Source organism: Scardinius erythrophthalmus (assembly GCF_964197995.2).
Source record: "Scardinius erythrophthalmus genome assembly, chromosome: 12".
Taxonomy (NCBI): Eukaryota; Metazoa; Chordata; class Actinopteri; order Cypriniformes; family Leuciscidae; genus Scardinius; species Scardinius erythrophthalmus.
In genome coordinates this window covers 14,564,783-14,580,990 of record NC_138232.1, presented here as the reverse complement: position 1 = coordinate 14,580,990, position 16,208 = coordinate 14,564,783, and the positions used below count along the sequence as shown (strand labels likewise).

At 37.6% G+C, this 16,208-nt stretch overlaps 1 protein-coding gene across 1 annotated transcript in view; it reads left to right on the top strand.

Annotated features, from left to right (window-relative positions):
- The first annotated feature begins 7,222 nt into the window (after positions 1-7,222).
- The window catches only part of rgs4 (regulator of G protein signaling 4), a 17,912-nt gene continuing 8,926 nt past the window's right edge, over positions 7,223-16,208 (top strand). The window contains exon 1 of the mRNA XM_081380574.1: positions 7,223-7,503. The gene's annotated coding sequence lies outside the window, so the exon portion shown is untranslated. The remainder of the gene's footprint in view (positions 7,504-16,208) is intronic.

Below are 16,208 nucleotides of genomic sequence, written 5' to 3'. Positions count from 1 at the left end.
GCGTGTAGTGTGAACGTAGCCTACCTTTAAATGTCCTAATTGAATTAAGGCCCAATCCTGGCTTAATCTAAGCCTTGTCTGTGAAACCAGGCCAAGATAAAGTTGACTAAGCAATATCACTATGCTACTTTTTCGGCGTAACTGTTAAACCCGTTTTAAAGAGTTCAAACTTTATTTCTTCAAATTGAACACTTTCCTTTACATTTCTTCTTTTTGTTATTGATAATCACTGTTTTTACTACTTTTACCACTTTTTTTACTTCAAAACTACTTTTTGAATTACTTTTATGTATGAATTATGTATTTTCTGAAGTATTGTTTTTGATTTATTGTTAATGGACGGATTTTCCCAGATTGTTTGTGGTAAAATAGAATGCATGTAGTCAAGTTACTAATTGGTTTTAAGTATATGTTTTTATATAAGCACAAGGAAGGTCAGAAAAGCTATTTCAATAGAATGAACACAATATTGAATGACATTTAACCAATTGATAGATGATTAGAGCAACACATCAATATTGCTGTAGTATCAGGATTGTTCATTGATGCACTAACATAAAGTGATCCTTTTGATGCTGTTCTTTTATTAGTATGATTGTGTTATGTTCTTTAATAAGAATAATAATAATAATTCCTTCTTTATATGATGGTTCTCATCTCGTAATTATTGTGATATAGTTGCTCAACTAGTTCACGACTTGCTTTCCTGAATCCTCAGCCAATATAAACATTGCAGTTCTAGTTTCCCTTATCCAAAGCAGAGAGGAGAAACGTCTAAGGGAAATGTTGTAGTGCTTTAGTTATTTTAAATTTTAAAATAGTTATTTTTCTATTTTTTAAGAGACCTAACACTTTATGCCAGGGATGTTTCCCAAATTTGTTATCATATCTAAATGCATAGGCTATTATGCACATTAACATAATCCACAGCATGCTTCTAATGCTGCAGCAACATTTCAAACCTTTAAACATTAAATGTATTGTAGAGTTTAAACCGTGGTTGGAAACCATGCTGGTGTTACAAAGTAACCATTGGAGACAGAAAAGGACTCATTTCCAGTACAGCATTATCTTTAGCTCTGTTTATTTAACAAAAGACTGACAATGTAGGTTGTGAGGAGCACTATGAAGTGACATTCTGGGCTGGCACCTTTTCTGTATCCCCCAGTTGCATGGAAATACAAATATTTGTTTTTGTGAGGTAGTGCATGCTGGAAGTTATTAAGTTGTTAGCAAATACACGATTGTGTTAAAATAAATAGAATAGATTAGAACAGAATCCATTTCAGAATATCCTATTTCACCCTCTCCTGGTGGTCACTTATGGGGTTGAATTGATGTGGGTTGTGCTAATTAATGAGCACAGGTTACTGCAAGGATAAAAAAAATAAAAATAATAATTAATCACTGGCAGCATCCGAGATCACATACTTCCCTACTATTTATTAAAATTACTGTGTTTTCAATGGCATCCGCTGTAAAAAGCAGTATAAAGCTCCTAGATCACAAGTTATAATTTTCCACAGGTCTTTTTTTTTTTTGGTCAATTGAATTTCTCTGAAAGATATTTTTCACAGTATGTCTATCCCTCTCAGCCTCGCTTTCATTCCCTTTAAAGATGGCGCTGCTGTGAATGTCAATTGGAGAAAGCATAATGGCTAACTTGGATCACGCGTGCCTTGATAACCAATCACATTACAGCCTTGACATCATTGAATTTCTTTCAGAGTTGTGCGACAGACAATCACTGTTTACCATAGGCTGTGTCCCAATTCAGAGGCTGCATCCTTCGAAGGACTGAACGCTGTTAAATGGGACGGTCTTGCCTATAGAGAGCCTAAGTCCCTCCCCTCCGCTTCCGGCTCATGGGACCTTATTTCGGAAAAAAATATGTATGGTAGTCATAGTCAATGGCGAGAGACAACTTATCTTTTTATTCCGTCTGAACTGTGCCCTGAATTACACATATGATATTTGTCAATTTAAAAGATAATTATGAAAGTCAAGAAAGTCGCAGTTTGTCATAAAACAGAAGAGTAACATTTAGTTTTATGTGAAAATCGCTCAATGAACTACATCTCTCGTCATCACCCGGGAAGCGAAACAACGAGCAAGATCTATTGCTCGTATGTGTGCAGTCTGGTACAAAACACTCAGGCATGACGGCGTAACGTTACGATTATAACGTAAGACTATAGAAAAAATGACAGACGTTAGCTTCAGTAAAGTTAGCTTCATTCATTGAGAGAAAAGGTATGACGTCACATGTGCGCCTTTTGGGTTTGTAGTCTTTGTAATTACGTATTTTCACAGTCTTATACCTCAGCAGTTTTACATCAAACTGCGACTTTCTTGACTTGAAAATGTATCTTTTAAATTGACAAACATCATATGTGTAATTCAGGGCACAATTCAAACGAGATCAAAATATTTGTTGTCTCTCGCCATTAACTACCATACAATATTTTTCCCGAAATAAGGTCCCATGGTGGTCGACCGGAAGGGGAGGGACTTAGGCTCTCTATGGAGGACTGTTCTTGTCGCCTAGCAACTATGACAGCTGCCGACTGTGCCGAGGCAGTGTTTGCACTGGACCTCAACTGCCTAAAAACAAAACAAAACAGGGTTCACTAACTATGTCTAAATAGGTTCACCTTAGTCCATTTAGATACTTAATAAATATATAAACTGTATAAAATCGCATCTTGGTAAGATCAACATTTGAACTGGTTTAAGGTTTTTTTTTTTTTTTACATTTCTATCAGATATTTGAGTAAGTTGAAACCCAATACTTAGGTTTAAAAGTGTAATTTGTGAATTTCTCAAAAAAATCCTGTCGTCATTGGTGCACAGTGAATTCTGGGGTAGGATGCGAAAGATCTGTTGGATTCTTTGAAGGACGCATTTGGAGGCCGCATTTGAAGGAGCCTTCGTCGCGCAGTGGTGACGCAATCGACCTTTGAATGCGGTCTTCGAAGGATGCAGTCTCTGAATTGGGACGCAGCTACAGAAATAAAGTTAAAATAGATCAATCCAAAAATGTTTGGGCTGTCGTTTCATTAAATAAGACGACATTTTCCCACAAAAGTATTGAGGCCTCTCCTCCATTGATATCCATTAACAGGCTCTGATCTCATTCCCTGCATACCACAGCGTTAGCAGTTGTTACGGTTTTTTTTTTTTTTTTTTTTTTTTGCTTACCATGCAGGCTTGTCTTAAGTGGCTTTGCGTCCGAAAAATTAAGGCAGCTGACTTGTTGCCTCGCTGCCTTAGGCAACGACTTTGTAGGCAGTGTTTGCGCACGAAAGTACCTCACGAAACTGATTAACAGCGTAACTGTTATTGATCTACAGCAAAATAGAGCGAGGCAAATATTTAATTACTACAATAGTAATTTCTCACTAGAAATAAAATCAGAAGTGGAAAACATTGGTAAAAAACCCCATTTAAGTACACACAAGCTGGACCAGCAACCACAACTTTCAGATGCTATCTTTATTTTTCTAGCTCAACTGTCACAAAATGGAAAGCACATGATTGTGGGATATCAAAGGCAGTGAAGGATATATCTATGCTGCTTTCAAAAATCCATCAGATGAAGGGATCTCAGAATGCATCCTCAGAAGACAGCATTTAATTTTCAGACTCAGCAGGACAGCGGCAGAGTGGGACTGACGTTGTCCATCCCTGTAGTAGGCGAAAAAAAAAAAAAAAACTGTGACAAAAGAGGTGTGAATCCACAGTAGTCATTAAAAAGCAGGCAAATAAGAACCAGGATGATGTAATTGTCAGGTTAGGATACGGACTCAAATTGCAGGCAACAAAAGGTTTATTTCTCTTCAAAATAGGAAACACAAAAGCCGGTCAATAATCCAGACAGGAACTCAAAACCGACTGAATTTCAGAGGAACTTAGAGTAGCGTCCTCAATAGATTGACGCAACGTCTGAAGAGCCAGAACAAAGCGGTGTAGCACAGAGGGACAGGCTGAAGAGGCGGGAGGCTGGCGGCTCTCAGGTAGCATGTGAAGCAGGGCAGAGAAAAAGCCAATCCATGACAGGAGACAGAGACCAGGGCTGAATGCAGCAGAACTGCCTGGGAAAATCAGGAGGAGGTAGAGAAAATAAAACTAAAAAAGAAACAAAAACTGGCACAGATCCAACACAGCAGAACACAAGACAAAGCAACTGGAACTATCACTCAAACAACAATCTGCCACCAGACAACACACACGAGGAGACTAAATAGGAGATAGAAGGAATTAATTGATATTGGATCAGGTGAGGTGAGTCAAATAATAACGAGGTAATGAATGGGATAACAAGGGAGTGGGAGGAGACACTGCAATGACAGTGAAGCACATGGTGAACTGTCAAACCGAACCCACATGCTCCAAACAAACACAAACACACAACAGAGATTGGACAGATCAGCCCAGGGACATGACAGTAATAGGCTACTTTTCGTAAGTGTGCATGCGATGGACACTTTACTTTCCCATAAGGCCACGGGAGAGGATTTGTGAATGGCAGGAAAGCAACACAACTGACGCTGGTAGTAGATCACACGTGACGTGACAGTGACAACATGGTGAATGTTAGGTATTTAGGAATTAGGTAGCCTAATACACATGATCATACTATATAGAACATACTTTTTTAGGCCTACTTATTCAAAGTACCTAATCGAGAGTATGCGATTTCGGATGCAGCCTCTCAATTTGTGCTTGCCCAGAGGAGAAAGAAGGAGATTTTGTGTGAAATAAGGGTGTGTGATATTGTATCTTGAAGGAATGAGTGTGATTATTGAGAGAGTGAAGGTTATAGGGGGAAAATGAGATGTTGTAGAAGAAGATGAGAGAGAAAAAGATTAAGACAAAGATAACTATTTTAGAATTTATAGTTTTGTTTCTTTTTAAGACCGATTAAGGGATGATATTTCTCTGGTCTTTTTACTTTGCTCCGTTTGAGCTGCAGTCTGTGCTGGAGGCTCCTTATTTTCAAGAGTTAGGAAAGTGTTAAAGATGACCCCGCAAATAGCAGAGCACCTTTTGAGATCCTTACATAAAGGGATGTCAAATAATAATTGATGAAGACTTTGGTTGAGTCTGGACTTGAACTACCTGAACTCCTTGAACTGTGGCTGAAAATAGACGTAATGACATGTAATTTATGTAAAAGATGTAATGATTACCTGCAACTGTAACACAATATGCGCTACAATCACAAAACAACTGGGCAAGTTACTATGCCACTTTATGATGTCAATGAAAATCATATTTTAGTCTCTGTGTAGCCAAGTCAGTGGGTGTTCAAAAGGTCAGCAGTTAAGATGCATCTTAATGCCTGGATGTTTAAATGCTTAATCTGAATTCATAATAAAGCCTCCCTAGGAATATGGGGCACGTGAGCAGCAGAAACAGCCCAAACACAAGGACTGTAAACACTCTTGTACAAAGAGCAAAGCAGCCGAGGACATATTTGTTGGTTCATGCCTGCTGGCTCCTCAGAAGGTTGTTTTTACAAGGATAAAGTAACATTTTTATGTAGGCCACATATGTACTGGTTCTGACAACACTAAAACAGTGCCAACCGCATTAATTCTGCTTAAATATGAAAATGAATGAAAGTAGAATAAAAAATAAAAAAACTACTAATATTGAAATAAATGATAATTCAAGATATTTAACACATCATATTAAAGGTGCTGTATGTAACTTTTTTTATAAAATGAATCCTTTTTTTATTGCCCGTCTGTGAAGGGGTTGTAATCACACATTACATTGATCCACTTTTCGTGTTTTGCTATTACCTCTGAAGGCCAGTATTCCTATTTTTATGTGAAGTCTCCGGGTCGGATTTTCTGCGAAATCCACCAGATGTGACGTGCAAGCGCGCTCCCGAGCCTACAGTCTATTGCAACTGCACTGCAGCTAACGACATGGAGTCTGATAACACCAAAAAACGACCTGCCTCCAGCACAACACAGACTCCAACACAAACTCCAAAAAAAAAAAAAAAAAAAAAAAAAAAAAAATATATATATATATATATATATATATATATATATATATATATATATATATATATATATATATATATATATATATCTGCTGAAGCTCGTCAGGCCAAACGTCAATCGGATCGACTCAGGACGAAAACACGGATCAACATCGGCAGAGCGTTTGAATTGTGGAGAGACCTCCGTTTTGAAATAGCAAGGTAAAATATAACATACATAAGACATGAAATGAATACAAAAGACTGTTCCATGATAACAAAAAGCAGGTGCTTTAGGATGTAACTTTTATTTTATGTTCTAGATCTACTGTCTAACGTCACTCATCCCACTACTATCATATTGTTTATAATACACATTTCCAGACATGTTCAGTACAGTAATATTACTTACTGTCTTATTGTTACACTGAAATTGTCCAGTCTAGTTGACTAACCGTTTTCGTTTTCATTCATTGACCTTATATTGACATTGCTGATTGTGAAAGATACACAAATAGTTAGTAAAATAATGCTAGATAACACCACATCCTATTATGGTAATGTTGCAGTGGGAGTTTACATGAGTTTCCAGCATGTTGTGTGATGCTTTCTCCGTTGTGTTGAAAAGTGTGGCCGCCGGTAGTGAGTTCGCGCTCTTGAGTTTGAGCACGCGCACGAGCACTGTTGTTGCAATCTGAAACATCACCGCTAGAGGCCGCTGGATCCTACATACAGCACCTTTAAAGGGATACTCCACTTTTTTCGGAAATATGCTCATTTTACAACTCCCCCAGAGTTAAACAGATGAGTTTTACCGTTTTAGAATCCATTCAGCCGAAATCCGGGTCTGACGGTACCACTTTTAGCATAGCTTAGCATAGATCATTGATTCAGATGAGTCCAGTAGCATTTCTTTCAAAATGACCAAAGAGTTTCAAGATTTTTCCTATTTAAAACTTGACTCTTCTGTAGTTAAACCGTGTACTAAGATCGACGGAAAATGAAAAGTTGCGATTTTCTAAGCCTATATGGCTAGGAACTACTCTCATTCCAGCGTAATAATCAAGGAACTGTGCGGCCGTAACATGGGTGCAGCAGGCGTAGTGATATGACGCAGCGCCTGAAAATAGGTCTAATAGGTTAGACAAACTTAGTCCCGGTCACGTTGGAAGAAGTTACCGAGCTGGGGACTATTTTTAGGCGCTGCGTCATATCACTACGCCTGCTGCACCCATGGTACGGCCGCACAGTTCCTTGATTATTACGCCGGAATGAGAGTAGTTCCTAGCCATATAGGCTTAGAAAATCGCAACTTTTCATTTTCCGTCGATCTTAGTACACGGTTTAACTACAAAAGAGTCAAGTTTTAAATAGGAAAAATATTGAAACTCTTTGGTCATTTTGAAAGAAATGCTACTGGACTCATCTGAATCAATGATCTATGCTAAGCTATGCTAAAAGTGGTACCGTCAGACCCGGAGTTCGGCTGAATGGATTCTAAAACGGTAAAACTCAACTGTTTAACTCTGGGGGAGTTGTAAAATGAGCATATTTCCGAAAAAAGTGGAGTATCCCTTTAAGTCATTTCTAGCATTACTCCAATACGATAATAAACCACAGAGGGGCAGAGCAGTGCAAGAAAGCAGCTGGAAAAGCAAATTACAAAAATAACAGTCTATTGTTTGACTTTAACTTTTCAGACAGTATTGTTATCACTATTGTCAGCAATGAAAACCAGATTTGAGATGTTTAGTTATTTATTACCTAGTTATACAGTACAGTGTATTGCATATAGACACCAACTCTGAACACTAACAAATATTTATTTATTTATTCATATTGGGGGACATGAAAAAGGCTAATGGTGAAAGCTGTTCGTTGTTCCTCTTAACCTACATTACAGTAATGTGTCAGATTGTAATCAATTAGATCAGTCACCAAGTTTATGCCAAAAAATGTTTTTTGAGGTCACCGTTGGGCTATTAAACTTTCTGGACTTCTATGCATGCTGAAGGCTTCTCTGTTAATTAGCTAGGTCAAGCTCAAGGTAAAGGTGGTTGAACAGGTTTTTATAGCCTAACAGGAATGTCAAACACCACAAAAACAGTCATTAATCTGTCATTAAGTCATTAATGGTTTGCCATATCAAGGCTAATTTCCCTCTGTAATAAACCATATTCAACCATCAAATAATGACATTGTTGACCTTGTCATTGCTTTTGGTCACTAGTAGATAGCTTGGTTTCACTAGATCAGATAAGTATCCAAGGCAATGACATGCTTTATTAACTTGACCTTAATAAACCAGATGGTTTATTGTTGCCAATGCCAAATGTCTAAACAGTCTTCATGATTTAATGGTGTATTTGAGTTATGCATTCTATACCAAATTTCTGCAGGGAAAGGCTGTGTTTGCATGTTTGGCCACATAGTGTCACTGTTGTTCTATTGTTAAATTTATTTTACATCTCGAAAGGGCATTTTTGAAGGCTCAACCGAACCATAATGGTTTCATCGAATCTGCTTGTCTGAGAAAGTGTTAACAACAGTATGAATGAACTGTCAGCGATAGCTATGGACTTTTGAGGTAGGCTAATCAGCACACCTAACTAGTTATTTTTTATTGTTGCCGTTTTATTTGATTTTAATATCCGAATGTTGGCGAGAAGAAGAAAAAACTTGTATGTCAACCTGCACATGTGATGGATATCAGTTATTCTCATCTCCTTTAAAGTCATCTTGAGGAAAACAGCTCCATATTTAACGTAACATGTACATAAGAACTGAACCAGAAACAATGCAATCGGTTTTACTGAATACAGAAGTTTGTTGCACATAACTAGTAGCCTATAAGTGCATGGATAAATGGTCCCCATAAAATCAAAATTGAATTGCTTTTGGCTTTTATGAATAGGCCTATGTTAGCCCAAATGTTATCTATCTATCTGTCTAAATGTTGTAAGCTAAACTGCTCCAAAACAATGACAGAATTCGCATTTAGAAGATATAAGCATTTAAAACTTATAGTCACTTTCGCCAATATGATTCAACGATTTTGATGACATCACCCTGCACTTCAGCTTCTCATCAGATTTTCTGTTTAATCAAATGCTCTCTAGAATCTGAAGCGTCCCAACCCCTACATGCTCAATATGTGTCTTAAATTGGTCACTTGTTCACACATTTACTATTTTATGGTGAATGGCACATAAAGCGCACAATAGGGGATAGATAGGAAACCATTCAGACTGTGCAAATATGCTTTCCATTGGGGCGAATGAAGTCTGTTTTGCGTTAATGTCATGCGAACCGCCACTGCGTGCACACAATCAGCTCCGATCCAAAACACGATAGCACAGAGCAGATCATATGAGTGAGTTGGTGCAGGTCACAAAACATATTGGACCCATTTGAACTCTACTCAGATATTATAGTGAAATGGGGGGGATTAGGGGGAGAAACGTTTAAACAGACTCGACAAGAAACAGCAGTGACAAGTGTAAGAGATAACACCAGTGCCATGCATGCACCAACATACAGTAAATTTCAAAACGACACATCTACACAAACTATATATTTTTCAAACTACACTGAGTTTCATATTAAATCTAAAGGGGGATCTTATAATAATTGGGAATCACCCAATTAGACTGTGGCTGTCACAAGCTGTCAAATGCGGCTTTGCCGACCTCAGAGGCTCTGGCCAAGCTGTGATATAAGTGAAACGCTATTTGCCATTTTAAAAAAGGGGAGGGGGTGCTCGATATGTCCTACCCTGTCTTCCTGTTTCAGTGGAAATCACTTTACCACATCGAAAAACGCTGCGTGTTTCAAGGAACTTCAGTGGGCCTTTAAGTAGCAATTAATTGGTTCGTTTCACTTTTTAAACCACTTTAAATGGAGTCACTGATGAAGAAAATTGGGTTTAAACTCTCTAAACAATGACAAACACTTTTTTACAGTGATGTAATGACAGTTTCCACAATATATCAACATTTCTTGGGATGGTGCCCTTATTGCTAAAACACTGCAATGTTGTCAAACTGTCTATGTTTGTGGTTCTCCTCTATTTACTTGAATGTTAATGGTGCAGAAACAAACTCTAGCTGTTTAAGTCATGACAAGTTTAATAACTCGAAGTTCTCTCTCTCTGTTAGCCTAAATTAGCTGTGTTTGTTTGTTTATTGCCCTATGTCAAATCTTTGTTCATGTTCACACTTTCTCTGTTTTGTCCCAGAAAGCTTAGCCACCAGCACCTGAATTGGCCAGTCTTTTAGGTAATGAGACTTCCTCCTCTGGTGTCTTGATAGGATGCACTCATGCACACCAATCTCACGTTTTTACGTGATCCATGACACATCTTTACCGTAACCTTGATTACTTACAATACTCTGGCCGATGACCTGAGGCTATGCATGTCTTTTTGACATTTACAGGATGATAGTAGTGCTGCTGGCGTCATCCACGGGTTTCACGTTGTAATTGAGCATGTTCCAGCCTGATGTTCCTCTTTCCGCCCAGAGAGCTTTCCCAGCCCCTCTCCCACAGCCAAAGCTTGATTATACTGCAGATCCCCCATAGACCTCCACTGTGGGTCAAGAATCCAGTGCTCCATGTGTCCTGTTCCATATGGGACATGTGACATGTACAGTAGCTGCAATGCTCTTTTTATATAACTGGATTAAATTAGGACATACACAAGCTTGAAGAATACATTGAGTGTTAAAGATGGGCAGTACCGAGTGGAAAAGATGTAGGCCTATATGAGAGACTGAAATACATGCAACACAACAGGGGCTGTTTACACGACACCGTTTTCAACTAAAAACGAAAACTTTTCATGCATTTGGCCATTCATTTTTGGGTGCCTGAAAACGCTAACTTTTAAAAATGGGTGCAAGTTTTTGAAAACGGTATGTGTAAACAACAAAAAAACGCGAATCTCTAAAGACGATGACGTCATGCACGTGTGTATTACGTGTTCAGTCTATAGCGTTTTATCGCCATCTAATGGCTTGGCTGCAGAATACAGCATTTTAAAATCGTTTTCGTGGATCCGTGTGAATGGGGGTCGTTTTGACAATGGTGTCGTCTGTACGCGGAAAACTCAAAGAATATAAGAATCTTGGATACTTATTTACATATTTAAATACGCCATTCATAACATGATTTATAGTATATATATATATACTATAATATACTATAACATCCTATATGTAATTATACTATAATAACTGTAATAGATTGAATTTAGACTGAATTTATTATCGTTGACAGTTACGTGATGCACAAGAAGTTTAAAACCTCCTCAACCAAAACCAGATAAACTAAAATTAATGGCTTTTCAGCACTTCTGTTTACAAATTTGAAAACTTTACTTTATGAGCGTCATATGACTTACTACCTAAAACTAACTTTGTGATTGTTGTCACTCTAATGTATCTCCTACAGAAAATTCAGGACGAGTATAAAAGGGGGTCATTCCCGCCTCGAATCATTCACTATCTGATGCATTTGCTGCCATTTCAATTCACTCTGCTAATAACGCAGATGTGCCCTGAAAGGACCACATTACTATGAAATGGAGGGAGTGCCAGGGGGGCCTGAAAGATGATGCACTAAAATACATGCTGCATAACAGAGAGCCTCTGATCATTTCAAACCAATAAATGAATCCACACCTCTAACCTGTAGAAATGGACTGATTCATCAAATGGACTGCCTCGTTGTTGAAAAACAATTCCATTATCTTGTCAGTCTTGATTTCACTGAAAAACAGATGCTCGTTCGGAGAAAACATTAATCACAGACATTTAAATCAAATTTTACTCTCCCTCATATACAGTGTGCAGTGTGTTGATGAGACAATGTGGTGTGGAGAAACACACTGTGGACTTTCAAATCACATGATTTCGTAACGCTGAGGTTGAAGTTCACTCTGTCAACAGGCCTAATCAGCATCAAGCAGTGATGAAGACTGAACCTGTCGTAACCTCATTCTTTCTCAGCGCTTTGAAGCGTGCTGAAGATGTTCTGATTTAAGGGAACAATCTCTTTGGTCTTACAGTACACAAAGCGGATAGCATGCGTGGGTTTCAAACACATACACACACACATAAACAGTCCAGGTCTCTGCTGAAAGGAGCAATGGGCCCTTGAACGCCATCTGGCCAAATATTCACCTCTTTCTGTGCTGCTTGGCACGTAGCTCCACGTTTATTTATGTTCCCGCTAACAGACACGGCCACATTAATTCCTCGCACATGCTCCCTCGCATGGGTCAAACACTTTCTCACTCTCTTAGACAGTTGGGGGACAAAGGAGTTTGTTTGTTTGTCATTATTTAAGTGTGTCATGAATCAGCTGATGATATGCTTACTGGAAAAGTATATCAGTACACAATCCATTCACGTCAACAGTATTAAACAACTTACATTAACAGTTTGACAGAATTTCACTCTGAAAAAATCTTTAAATCAATATCAATTCAATATTTTAAAGAAAATTTAAATAAATAGAGGTCACCTTCCTGTCACCGTTCATTTTACAAGCCATTTTCCATTCAGAAACAGGGTTGTAAATGGCCATAAACGTCCCAGTCCTGGGAACGATATAGTAATGGCACCTGTTTTACAATATACATTTATCATCTGTCTTGAGTTACGTCATCAGTCTTTGAAATACAACAGATAACCAAAAGCTGAACTTTAGACTCGAAAACGCTTAGATGGGATGTCCTTTTTTAATCAGTTGTATGCTGAAGATGTGTCTGTCTTAAAGGAATAGTGCACTGAAAAAAAAACTGTCATTATTCACTCATAATCTTCCACTCCAATGTGCTGTTAACTTTGATCATTGAGTTAGTGAATCACTCGAGAAGTGGATTAGATTCTAGAAAGAATCAGATTCAGTGAACTGATTCAAAAGATTTAACTCAGAACATGTGTATTGTTTTCTCTCATGAACAGCTCTTAAACTGCTGTCTGTTCTCCCACAAAGCTATGGTATGAATTTGACTTTTTATGGTGTTTATATGTTATTGTGGAGCTTGACAGTTCCAGCCCTCATTTATTTTCATTATGTTAAAAGACTGGCCAAGATATTCTTAAAAAAGAAAAAAAAAAAGAATGGAAGAAAGTCTGTCATATTGGTTTTGAACAATGAAGAATATTGGTTTTGAGCAGTTTTTTTCTACTATTCCTGACATGTACTATTCATAGTTTCTGTTTTCATAAAAGCAAAGGGGCATGGGTGCTTTTACATTACTCATAAGAACATAATCACGTCCTTGCTGATCTTTGTGTATTTGTGTGTGATCACACAATATGGCATTAACATCTGATAAGTGTAAGAAAAACATCACAGTTTCTTATTAAATTACAACCTTATTCTAAAACTACTTTTGGAACAAAACTGTCCAGTCAACTACAGACATAACAAAAAAAGAAAAAAAAAAAAAAAGTGGCTTGGACACAGCATAAAGTCAGAACAATCTGTGAAGCCAGTACTTATTAACTTCTGGCAAACACGTTTCTTCACTGCAGCTTTTCATGGACTGTTCAATGAAATTTCTGAACCGACAACGAAAGACTGTTATTATGTTGTCTGGCCATGGCAGCATTGAGCTAGTTCAGTCTGATGTTGATTGAGTGTTGAGCACTGTGTTTTTCACTCTCTTTATCTGAGGCCGATAAGACTAAACCCCGAATAGCACCTGTCTCTCATTCAAGCAGAAATGTGTACTGAAGGTAGTGCGTAAAAGCGGCGTTGATGGACTAACTCTAGCATAACAAAGGAGGATGTGATATAAGTAAAGGCAGGTACCTAATGTGTTGTCTAAATGTTTTATTGTTTCTAAATGGTTATTTTTAAAAAGCTATAAGCTGCCTTCTACCTACATAGAGAATTGAATTCACAAGGTGCGGTTACATTAGCAGAATTTCAGCCAAATTTAGAAGGCAGAAAAGGTCCATTGTCTATAATCAGTAGTGTGTGACACACAAACTCACTTTAAAATCAAGCAGCTTTCTGTTGGTCAGTGCAGCGAATCTGTGTGACCAACTTGAGCCAGTGCAAAGTCTGCATGGGGAAATCTTTAACACAAGAAACACAATACATTAACTCTTAAATGTATGAATGTTTCGCCAATCATTATTACATATTCTTATCTTTAGCTACCCGGATCTATATCTAACACGGATGGATCTCTACCTGTCTCGATAATATACAACTCTCCTGATATTAAAGTAACAACTAAAATAAAGCACATTTTGTTACATTTGGAGCTTGAGAGGGTTCAGTTTGAGCAGATGTTTTATACCATCTTCACTGTCCTCCTCAGTGTCGTGATTCCTGTCTTGTGTTCCACTTGTTTTGTGTGTACTTTTGTCATTTCCTGTCTTGTGCTAAGTCTTGTAGTCCTATGTAGTTTTTCATGTTGATTAGTCTCCCCAGGTGTATCTTGTTTCCTCATTTCCTAGTTAAGCTTGTTTGCCCCTGTGTATTTATAGCCCTTGTGTTTCACTTGTTACTTTATCTGTTGCTGTACATGTATGGTTGCTTCTAGTTCGGTCATTCTCGTGGTTTTGTTTCTTTATCCCTGGAGTTCTTTATTATTTGTTCTATGTGTTATTTCATTAAAACCCTGCAGATAGATCCTCGCCTTCGCCTGCTTTCTCCAGCACATTACAGTCAGAGCTCATTTCACAGTACATTCAGCATCTGGCTCATATTCGCGATCTCAAACATATTCTCAAAAATATAATTTTCAACATCATCAAAAAAAATATTTTGATTGCTGACAGCTTCTTCACCAGATCCACCATTAAGTGACAGTTACACTAATATTTGATTGCGTTTTGCTAATGATACTTCCTATTCTTTTGTTTTCTGCCTGCAGCGACTATGAGTGAAACGTCATGTCATCATTGTCTATCAAACATTGCCACCTAGTGGAATAAAGGTGAATTTATAGGTCCATTTATTCAGTCATCAAATATTAAATTATTGTTGTGCAGAAAAAAATATACTTACACTGTTACACACCTCAGGTCGTTAGCGACCCCATAGAATTTTTACAAAAAGTGAATGGGAAAACAGGCATGCTTTTATAATTTTGATATTTTATTCTTGTTATATTGTTTATGCTATGTCTAACTTTAAAAAACTTATGAGGACGAGGGTAGTGAATGATGTCCCTGCAGGCCACCAAAGACCCGTGGTATATTAAACTATTTTATTTATTTATACTACACTTTTCAGTCTAACAAAATATCGCCATCTTAAATTGATTTTTTCTCTGATATCGCAATGCATTCTGGCATTGCCTTCTACACATTGTAAAGTCATGATGTAATAAATACTTTTTCTTTTCTACTGCTTCAGCTGAGAATACTCAACAGCTGTTTATGATCACTATTTTTTCATATCACACATGTATGCTATAAGCTTTTAAAAACTCACAGTGTGCATTACAGTCTCCGGCCTCACAGCATCCCGGGCACCAATATTTTAGCAATTCATGAAAGATTAATCACTAGGCTATATGTCCATCTGACATATGGATATAAAGGTTACAGGATCATGATTTTTCAATAATATTGCAGAACACCGTTATATTTATACAGTTTGTTGTTTGCTTTTGGCATCTGATTGGACCCGGAAACTGTGACGCGTGACGTATGATTAACAAGGAGATACTGTAGATGTGATCCTGACTCATAATTTCAAATTGGCTAAATTATAAATAAGATGACTACCCTTTTGAATGTGTTCATAATCCCTTAAAAATGTTGCCTCTGTAGGCAGCTCACTGGTTTGGAATGGAGCAGGTGAACAAATCTACTTGTTTTATTTAGTTTTTATTTATGTATTCTGATTAACCTGATTAACCCCAATGTTTTATGATGAAAAATTACCTGGATAACCTAAGGCCACCATGACTCTATTTCCTGTGTAAACGTAGCAGCTGGAACTGATTTGTTATGACATTACTCTGGGTGAACCATTCAGTTTTGTTCCCTCATGATTTGATAGACTGAGAGATAGAACAACATTAAACACTGTTGAGCCAAGAGCGGTGATCTCACCTCACAAGCTTGTTTCTCATCTGGAGTCTGGTTCTTTGATCAATATGCCTGTGCATCAACTGAAGTATGAACTTAGAAGGTTTTGTGAGGTGATGTATAACATATTGAGCTTGAAGGAGAAT